Genomic DNA, 11,306 nt, shown 5'->3' with positions numbered 1-11,306 from the left:
TTTGTAGTCAAAAAATGCTCCATATAAATGACTTTGATGTAAAATAAATTGATGTCTCTAGATATGCTCTAGACATCGGAGGACCACCAACAACAAATCTTACCATGTGCCATTACCCTAAAAACTTAACAGATGAGATCAGAAAAATTATAGTTTCTCATTTTTATGTGTGTATGTCAATGTGGTTAAATCAGGAGCAAAAGTCTATCTCACTTCATCTTGTGTTGGAAGGCAAACCTTATATATAGTTTAGATCCATTCTCAATATCAATTATATTAGTTTTAAAGGGGTTGAACTTCTTTCAGGCATGTCAGATGCAATCTGTCCAACAGCTGCCTCAGGATGCAATATATTGATACAGTGTATAGGAAAAGGGAAATATTAGCCATTGATAGAACAAAATTTCAAACATTTCACATTGAATTAATTTGCTGTTTTGTAATACTGCAGAAGGGGAAGAGTGGAGGTGCCTAGTAACATAACTCTCAGACTATAAGCACTGGATCATTTTAAAATGAATGCTGTTTATACAAAGTGGGGAAACGCCATTGTGTTTAGTCAGCCATGATTTAACTTTACTGCCATGGGGGCACACCCCCTTCATCACTGCTTTGACTATATTAGCAAACCAGTTACATTGTAGCACACCAAACTTGAAGATTAGTGCATCAAATTTTCTGTATTGGCCCCAAAAAGTAGATACATGCAAGGCAACGTTTCGGACCCCACTGGGCCCTTTCTCAAGCCTTGACTATATTGGGAAAATTTTAAATGTTAAACAAATTGTTTTCACAGTTTTGGGAAATATTATGGACACTGACTCCAGTACATTTTGGGGCTTATTTATGATGCTGTGTAAATGATTAATGCTGAAAAAAAACGTTGTAAAAAGCCGTGCAAAACAAATGAAACACATTTATTAAGGTGTGTGTTTAATTTTATGCTGTCCGAACACTGCATTTGATGCCGTTGTATTACACCTTTTCAGACCTCACATAATCTGTTAAAGTCAATGGGAAAAATTCAAGGCCAAGTTAGTTCCAGTGGAAGTCACAAAAAACGGGATGAATGAGCACTATACTTTAACACCAGATATCTACAAAGAGGTACGCCATCACTGAAAATCAATACAGAACTTGATAAATATGAGTTTTTTTAATGCTGGATCCTTACTAAAAGCTAAAGGCTTCTCTACAGTCGTGTCAGTCACGCTGGGCTGGAGTGAAGTTGGTCAATTATATTTACGTAATAAAACAGTAAATCTGTCAGGAATTTATTTATGTTTTTATTTTTGTTTTTTTATTTTATCATTTTATTTTGTCAACAACTAGAAAAGTAAGGGGGTTAAGATACTTAGATTAGGCTGGGGAAACAATTTTAATTTGTAGGTACTTCTATGGTTCGGGTCAGGCTGTATGAGTTAATTGTGCCCTCTGGCTCTACCATACCCTGACTCTACTTTTCTACAACTGCTACTTTGTGGGGGTTCATTATATGCAGGGCCAGAGCAGTTGCACTTTTGAAACCCCCTCCCTAAAGGCAACACTGAGAGAAGTTTTGTAAATAAACACTGAAATAAATACTGACAATCAGGTATAATCACAAAATACATTATGCTTTTGTCAGTGTCTGCCATTCTGTGCTCCATCCAATGGAAAGGTCAGCATGCAGGCCATTTATCTACAGTAACATCCCACACGAGGCAAACCAATTATTTCGCAAGCATGTACACCTGGATGGTTTTTAATGCATTCCTGGAGAAAACCACTAAAATGCATTTTCTGAAACTTAAAGGGAAGCTCTCAAAAATATTTTTTAAGAATGATGTTTACTTTGAGAAGTTTGTCTTTAAATATAATTTGTAAAAGTTTTACAAATCAAATGTATTATATGCTGCTTTTAGAGGCTCCCTTCAGCCAGCACTGCAACCCAAGTGGTTTCTGGCATAGATGTACAGGTTGGGTTAAGCCGTGGGTCCCCAACTATTTTTTACCCATGAACAACATTCAAATGTAAAAAGATTTGGGGAGCAACACAAGCATAAAAAACGTTCTTGGGGTTCCAAGTAAATGCTGTGATTGGCTATTTGGTAGCCCATATGTGGACTGGCAGCCTACAGGAGTCTCTGATTGGCAGGACATCTGGTTTCTATGCAACCAAAACTTGCCTTCAAGCCAGGAGTTCAAAAATACGTACTGGTTTAAATGACCCTGGGAGCAACATCCAAGGGGTTGGTGAGCTTCATATTGTTTGTTAGCCATATGTTGGGGCTCACTGAGTTAAGCCATATACAACCCAGCTGAGCTGCAATTCACTCCCTGATAACATTATTGATTTTCAGACTCACACAGCTAATACAAGCCCAGAAGCTGTTTTGCATCTGCTGCTAGGAAAGCCCCACCAGCTATCACAAGTTTCAGTGATTTTATTTACAGCTACTATAGTACAGTTTGGCCAAAAGATGCTGCATTATTTTTTTGGCACCCCCAAGTAGTAAACAACTTTCCTTCTCCTTTAACATTATTGTTCAACACATTCCATGAAGTTTTGGCGGCACAGATAAATTAATGAAGTACAAATTTACTGATATTAGATTTTTACGCATACCGCCATACAAGTCTATGGGCGTCATCTTTTCGCGAAACGAGGCAAAAAATTCGCCCATCCCTTATTATATTATGTAACTTTATGAGCTACTGGAAAAACCGAGGTATAATATTTTATATTGTTTGTAATGTAGCTATTAGAACTGTTACTTGTGCCTAACCTCCCCTTGTTTATGTGTATTCTACTTTTTTCTGCTTTGTCAATTGTGAGATTCACATTCCCTGTGGGCATCAGACTCCCCAAAATCCCAGTTGATTGCTTATAGCAAAAACTGCTAAGAGTAGGAAGTAGTGATGTATAGGCCAGCCTGAAACCCGTGGGTCAGACATGTTTGGGACAACTTCCATACACAATTTGCAGGTCACGGACAGGTCTGGGTTGAGCTCTTTCTTCTACTTCCAGCAGTGTCTATTTATAGGGGAGTGCCTTTCATGACATCAGAGATGGGTGGGGCAGGCGTGGATCTATAAATAAGATTATCATGTTGGTTTGGATCAAGTGCAGCTTAAGAGCAGGTGGGTTAGGCTCTTTGTAGGTTTTTGTTGACCCACACATCACTAGTAGGAAGTTACTTTAAAGGGTGGCAATGTTTTATTTTACAGATGTTTCTGTGTGGAGAGACTAGAATTCCAGAATGCAAAAGTTTAAGGAAAGCCAAGCCAAAGGGGGTTGGACATTGGTGGGAAGTGGGGGGAAATTCACACACCTTCTCTAGCTTAGGAACTAGCACCTGTACAATTGATGTTAACAGTGCTAGCCTAAAGGGAATAGAGGAAGAGCTGAGTGTTTAGCAAGAAGCCCCAAGCTGGGAAGCCATGGAGAAGCAAAAGTCATTCCGTCTGCTGCTTACATGTTTTACTTAAAGGGACAGCACCAATATCTAATAATCACTAGGAGCAACTAAAGCAACTATAGGGGTCCTAATGTGCACAAATCATTTGAGACTGTGTTTTAGCCTGGGAAAGAAAGGAGTATGATGGATTATAAAGATACATTCTGGCTTCACCAAAGGGTGGGATATCATTGGGCGTATTAATTCATGAAACAGAATAATAGTCTAGCCAGCACTACTACCTGGGTATCACCTCAATAGCACCTGCCACTGTTCTTTTGTAGGCAAGTACTGTTTTTTTATTTTATCTACTAGAAGTTTAGTAGGAATACTATAAGGAAAGGTTCACTTATGATGGAAGTTTTTTGTTTTTCAGTCCCAGGTAAACTGTCCATCTACTGTATGTATCTGTATTTTAAATACTGAATTTTAGTAATAAATCTGCTTATTTTTAACAAGAGACATAATTACCTTTCTCTATATATTTAACTCTTTATCTATTTATTTTTCTTATAGATGTGATCTCTAATCTCACAAACGCCTTCACCTTTGACTTTTCTATGTAGGAAATGTGTGTTGCCTCCAAGTGTGAAGAAGAAAGTGGCATGAGAAGAAAGGTAAAAAGAAGAAAAATGAATGTTATATTTCAATATGGAGGCTAAAAGTTGCAATTTTTGTTTACATCACACATCTTCTATTTTTTTCCTCCAGACTGAATGTCTTTAGTGCACAAAGGGTTTTCCCTCTGGCAAGCTTTAGTACAGATTATTTGCAAGGCATTTTAACATTTTTAATAACTCCATGGAAAAATGAAAAAGCTGTAAACAATTTAGAGAAAGAAAAACAGTGCATTTATATGTCCATGAAATGAAGAACAACCGCATGATGGTAATAAGACAGTAATGAGATTGCCTCTGGGACAATTCAGTCAGATTTCATCAAGGGTCTCTATGAGAGTAGTATCCTATGGATTATTGTTTCTGTATTTGTTGTTGTACTAATGCTTTTATTGCTTAAAATCAGCTTGCTTGTGTAAAGCTACAAATGACAGACCTCTTGCCTAGATTTACTGCTGAACTACAATTGCCAGCATGCCTTAGGCTAGTAATGGAAGAGTAAATGAGGAAAATTCTTACAAGCTTTTCAGAAAGTATAAACTTTTGTGAGGCCTTTACTATGGCACAAATTGCAACTCTGCAACTTTATGAAGCATGCTGTGTACAACCTTTTAAATGGGAAATATGACAAGTGGGCTTTAATAGGCCACAGTACTGAACATTTGCAGTTGAGCCTTTTCTAACTTGCCCTGTGACAACAAATCCCAGATAGTGGGGGAATGGGAGCAAGATTGAGGGGAATAAGTAGAGTAGAGTAGAAGGTTGAACAAGTGCTGTCTACACATTAACAAAAATTGTAGCTTTGCAGATGGACTTCTTGTCAAGAATTAGGTAGGGGGTGCTGCGGAAACTGGGAAGGGGGAGTCCTTGAGGCAGGAGCTGTATGTGCCTAGGGAACTAGTAATGGGCGAATCTGTGGCGTTTCGTTTTGCCGAATAATTTGTGAATTTCCAGTGAAATTCACGAAACAGCAAAAAATTCAGTTTTTGACGCCAGTGTCCGTTTTTTTTTATGCCGGCGCACATTTGCCAGTGAAAAAGCGCAGGCGTCTAATAAAAACGCCGGTTTTGCGACTTTATTAGCCGCGGCGAATTGCAGGAATTTGCGCCTGGCAAATAAATTCGCCCATCACTATAGGGAACACATAAAGGGAAGGCAGGAACAGGTTGAAGAGGGCGATGAATCAGACTGGAACAGGTGCAGAACGGAACAGGGTGGAGAGGGCGAAGATCAAGACTGGACTAGACAGGAAGAAGAGGGCGAAGGTCAGGAGAGGATCAGACTGGATTAGTGCAGGCATAGATCAGATCAGGAGACAGGAGCAGACTAGAAGTATAGGCCAGGACGGTGCGGGCGTAGATCAGGAGAAGGAGGAGAAAGAGAATAGAGCAGAATAGAGACTGGAGTGGATAGCAGGAGAGGACTGGAGCGGATAGCAGGAGAGGACTGAGGTGGAGTGGATAGCAGGAGAGGACTGGAGTGGATAGCAGGAGAGGACTGGAGCGGATAGCAGGAGAGAGAGCAAGACGAGGGAAGACAGGGTACAGGTCAGAACAGAACAGGAAGTAGGAACCCGAAAGGTCAAGGTCAAGGCAGAGTAAGGTTAAGGCAAGATCAAGTTTGGAGTGAGGAGCAAAGCAAGATTCAGAACAGCAAGGAAAGCTGAGCAGGGCAAGGTCAATGCAAGGTTAAAGCAGGACCAGAGCAGAACTGGAAGGGGAAGTTAAGGCAGATCAAGACAGGACAAGGTTCAGAGCCAGGCAAGACAAGACAGGAAAGGGTTCAGACAAGACAAGATAAGACAAGGCAAGGCGGAATAGGAAGGAGGCTAGAACAGGAACCCGTAGCTAGGGACAATTCTGCACTGCTAGTATGGCAACCAAAGCTCAGGCAAGGAGTGTTTGGAGGGCTGGCCTATAATATGGCAGAGTCAGCCCTGATTGGCTGACTACAAACCAATCGGGCAGCTGCTGGGCTGGGGCTTTAAAAGGTTTTGCTCCTTGTATTGCATTCACATGGTAATGTAGTTTTGGCTTTTCCTCAGAGCTGTAATATGAAAAAATATTCCACATTCTTTAATAATTCATCACAAAGTCCTTTGTCTTGTTTTTTGAGCTGCTGAATGGGCTTTGCTGCAAAAGAGTTTGGAAAGGTCACCTAAAGCATGTTAAGTATCTTTTTTGGAGGATGACTAGGAACATTTTTAATTTCCCATAAAATTCCAAACCAGAATAAATGCATCAGAAAATAATAATACAATGTCCTTTTTCTTTTACACATTAGTTTTCTTTCTTTTTCTTGTACTCTTGCCCTTGTAATACACCCTAATTTACTATCCAATATCATCCTTATTACAATTAGTTTTGTCACTTTAGCTAATCAACAAATATACTGGAGGGTCTATTACAAGCCTAACCTGTACAGTGTATATACAATGGCTTTCACGATGCCACTGAACATGGTACCTACAGTATGAAAGCCTATAACCAGAAGGGAGAAAGTGTATGTGTTCTTTGTTAATTAAAGGCAGGTCATGGCAGTTATTTAAAGTTTAGCAAACTCACCCTGAAGGCTAATGCCCTTTATTGCAAACACCTGCATAGGCGTACAATGCAAAAAATGATTTAGGTTCATAGTTGGGACTTTGTCTATTATGCAATGTAATGTTTTAATAGTTATATAAGCAACTGCATATAAGTTCAAAATTAACTAAATGTGAAAATTCAAAATTATAGCCACAGTCCTCATATACTAGAGGCACATATTGGATTTGTATATAGTTATATACATGTTTAGGGATTCAACTGGCACAAGGGAAAATATGCAGAGAGGTAGTGCAGAATCCCCTCCTTTAGCAGCAATGGAGCAGGCTCTGAGTTTGTGACTTCTTGTGGAAGCTTGTCTGTATTCTGTAAGCTGTTGCCTAGCAACCAACTGCACAGTGATCTCAGGGCTACAGGAAGTTGCACATCAGCCTGGGAGTGGCCAGCCAAGGGAGGAAGCAGGAAAGCCTGGCAGAGAGAGCCATAAGTTGGATAGAGAAAGAGAGCAATGAGCTGCCAAAGGGGCCCACTGAGCCGAAATGCTCCACCAAAAGCAGTCATTTGGATCAGGCTGACACAGGGAAGTAGGGTTGCTACCTGTCTGGATTTTCAAATTAGGAAATCCGGACAGGGCATTGAAGTGCATGACATGGCGATCAGCCAACCACTTATAGCCATGTCATCAGCCCCGCCTCTGATATCATTGCCCCACCCCCCAGACATCACTGCCCCGCCCCAATATCATTTACCCGCCCCTAGCATCACTGGCCCCCACCTCTTTCACAGATTCACGACTTTCAAAAGGTGGCAACCCTACAGGGAAGCCAGATACTGTGCCTGGAGAGACAGAACGTATGAGAGGGGTCTGGGCTGGAAAAAACGGCACTTTCAGGGGATTCCCATCTGAGTATCCAAAGGGGCTGGAGTTGCACTGCATGTCCATAAGTGTTTGACTTGCCTGAAGAGTGATTGTAAAGTATCCTAAAAGCCAGGGAAGTGAGTATCATCAGTGTTCACATTAAAGAAAAACTTGAAGATTTAAGAGGATGTGTTTCTTGGGACTGAGGAAAGGACTTTATTTATGTACCAAGATTCTGTCTGTGCTTTGCAAATATAATGCACATTAATAAGCCCAAATCTCTCAGTGGTTTTCAACGGGTGCCAATCTCAAGGTTTCTATTGCATTAGCAAATAAAAATAATTTATATACTTCCAAATATTACTGGTCTGGAGCAGGGCTTATTAACATTTTGCCCTCAGGAGACCCAAATTAACCTGTACAACACATGCATTAAAGCAACAAAAATAATATACATATACAGTAAATATATATATATATATATATATATATATATATATATATATATATATAAAGATAGATACAGTAGATAGATAGATAGAATTTGTCAATTAATAATGTCAATTAAGGGATACTTTTTACACTGTATATAGGACCCAATCTTATGATACACTTTGGTCACTGTTCCGTTTTTGGGGGTGGGGACAGCTGTCACAACAAAAGGGCAGCAACAAAATCCAATTGGAAATAGGCTAGAGCTGGAGTACATCAAAGAACTACAGGAGAAAAAAATGACTCTAGTTTGAGGGTTATTCCTGATAACCTTTAAATGTTTGCAAAATATTTCAATGTGTATTTGTCAAGGCAGCAGATATCTAAATGAGTTAATTGAGCTGACATCCTTCAGATACAAGTAGAAGAAGTATGAGGAATGCCATGTCAATGGGGAGCTCTGAATTTCTGCATATTCTACATTCACAGGTCATCAAGTTCAGTCCTTGTAAGAAAAATATATCTGTTGCTTTTGATGCTTTGAAACCTGTAAATCAAGAATTCTTTTGGAAATTTTGGCTTTGCTCAGGTTAAAAATAAGATGGCAGAGAATGCAGGAGTCAACAAAAAAGTCAGATACATTATCATCATCAATGTGCATGCCTTACAATGTACATAAGCTAACCATGTAGCAAGATTTCAGGGCTAGGACTGGCCTTATTTCATTTGGTGGGAAACATATACACTAAGGTTCAAAAGTTTAGAATCTGTAAGAAATTTGTATGTTTTCACAATGCCATGCAACCCCCTGCATAGTACTTTTTTTGATGGACTGGCCGGTCACTCACCAGACCTCAAACCTGCTGAGCTCCTGTGGGAAGAACTTCACTGTAAGGCAGGGGTGTTTTTGCAATGAGGGCCAGATTTGGTGATGTGAATTCAGAAAAGAAGATGGGGAGCTACTGGGGCATCTTTGGAGACACAGATCTTTAATGTTAAAGGGCTGTGGTTGCCTTGGGCTGGAACAGAAGCACAAAACATAATGTACATCATTTCTACCTACTTCTTTAGTTTAACTTTCCTTGTCCTTTTATTTAATTGGCATGCTGATGTTAATCAGCTGTGTGGGGCTATGGAGGGTACAATATATTTGCCCTTATGACCTCTTGTGTTGCCTCATTCATAATTAATGAGGAAAAACAACACTGAAGGCTAATTAATATATCTGAAGCCCTAATATAGGTTGAGACAAATACAGATTTAATCTGGCATTTTATCTATAACTAAAGCTTATTGTGGTGTATAATGTAAAATTGTAACTAAAATAGAAATTGCTGATATAGGAAAGTATGGAAAGTAACCTGCTGTAAAACACATATAAAATGGTTCAGTGTTTCAGTTTTAGAAACACTGAACCATTTTAAGTCAAGACATAGACTGGAAAACACTGAACCATTTTATATGTGTTTTACAGCATGTTATTAATTACTTTCCTATATCAGCAATTTCTATTTTAGTTAGAATTTTACATTATACAACCATAATAAGCTTTAGTTTTAGATAAAATGCCTGATCAACCTGTTCCATTGGCATACCTATACTTTACTTATACTATACTATTTTAACCAGTGACTAAATCACCTTTCTTTTGGTATCCAAAAACAGGAGTAGGGTACAGGCCTCAGCAGTGCTGAATGTGCAAGCAAATAATAGACTGTACTACTGGCTGGCAGTGACGCGTTGCTCTCACATACGCAGCCATACGTTTTTAGCGCTGAAGGTGAATAGATGCACTGACGTATTACTATTGAAGACTGTACTACACACTTAATATTTTTTATTTATTCATATCCTTACCTGTCCCTGTGTAAGGCCAGTCTCAGAAGCCAAATAATGTATACTGTATGTATATTCTGGGTGCCAAGAAATCCCCCTGTTGAATCAAACCCAGGACCCCAGAACAGCAAGGAAGTATGCCAATTTCCGTGCTACAGTGCCATCACACTAATGGAAGCTATAGTCCAGCAATGCAGTTTAAGAACCACACAATGTGCTGAAACAAATGTATATGTATATAATTCCTAATACATTGTAGAATATAACTTCATATGTAGTTACTAATACTTATATTTTCATAAAAATGCAACCGGAAATATAATAGTAATGGTTCTTTAGTTAATAATTCTTGTACTATAACCAGGACAAGGTGCTAATAATGACTAAATCATATGGAAATATTGACCTTTCCACTGTTCCTGGCATTTTCAGATAAGCTGTTTTTTGTGTGGAGGAAATGGACAATCCCACAGAATCTAGCCCTTTATCACTGCACCATGTGAGTTGCTATTTCAGAGAGCAGGGCAGAGGTACTCCATTCATCTGGGTTACTCTGCGTGGGTTGTTGGCTGTTTGACATTTGTGAATCAGACATGTTCTCTGTGTCCTGAAAATACAAATCACTCCAGCTTTCTGTAGAGAGTGTGTGGGATTCCCTGCTGGTCTCTCTTGTGACCCCAACTGACTAACTAAGTGAAGCTGAGGTTTAACAAGGACTGCTCTTCATTTTCTAGTAAATACGTGAAAGGTCTGTAGCAGAAATTCCCTTGGTTGCAATACTAACAAGGGGAAATCTCTCCTGATATATTTGCTGATTCATGTAGAACTAAAAACATCTGGAAAATGCATTTTTCGTGTTGGTTTTTCTATTAAACTAGGCTGCTTTGAGAGATAGATAGATGATAGATGATTAGATAGATAGATGATAGATAGATAGTGTAAGGAATTTACCCTGGTGGTCTAGCGGCAGCGGGGTCCACGCGCTGCTTCCTTCTCCTGTGCCGAATTCCTCTAGGGCGCGCGCTGAGCGCACGTTCGTCATTTAAAGACGCAGTCGCGCTGGCGTCATCACGCCAGCGCGCAATTGGCGTGAAATTCAAAGGTATATAAAGCCCATTTAGATTACAGGACCTTGCCCATTGTTAGGTTCAATTAGCTCGTTCCTGGGTGTTTGTTCGTGTGATTCCTGTTTGATTTACTGTGTTTGACCCTTGCCTGCCTGCTTACTACTCTGACCTCTCCAATCCTGACCTTGCCTGCCTGAAACTACTCTGACCTCTCCAATCCTGAAACCTTGCCTGTTCTCCGACTATTCTACGATCTCTAATCCTGTTTCTGGCCTGTCTGACTACTCTAACTGCTTGTGCTGGCCCGGCCTGTTGGTTCCTGGTGGCTTCCTATCTTCCAGCATCCTTGTAAACAGTCGTGCCCCATTGACTGCCAGAACTTACGCCTTGCACCTCTCGTTAAGTCCAGGTGGCATCTGAGTAAGCCGAGGGCTCCTCCCGAGACCAAAGGCGGTCACTTAACTGGTGAAGTACGAGCCGAGACCAGGGTGCTTGGCATCTGTTCTGGTGTT

General features: G+C 40.0%; 1 protein-coding gene across 1 annotated transcript in view; it reads left to right on the top strand.

Moving 5' to 3' along the window:
* Nucleotides 1–3,984: 3,984 nt before the first annotated feature.
* Nucleotides 3,985–11,306, top strand: part of rflna.L (refilin A L homeolog) — a 57,640-nt gene continuing 50,318 nt past the window's right edge. The window contains exon 1 of the mRNA XM_041575423.1: nt 3,985–4,057. The gene's annotated coding sequence lies outside the window, so the exon portion shown is untranslated. The remainder of the gene's footprint in view (nt 4,058–11,306) is intronic.

The sequence above is a fragment of the Xenopus laevis genome, chromosome 1S, assembly GCF_017654675.1.
Source record: "Xenopus laevis strain J_2021 chromosome 1S, Xenopus_laevis_v10.1, whole genome shotgun sequence".
Lineage (NCBI taxonomy): Eukaryota > Metazoa > Chordata > Amphibia > Anura > Pipidae > Xenopus > Xenopus laevis.
This window is presented reverse-complemented; position numbering and strand designations above follow the sequence as displayed.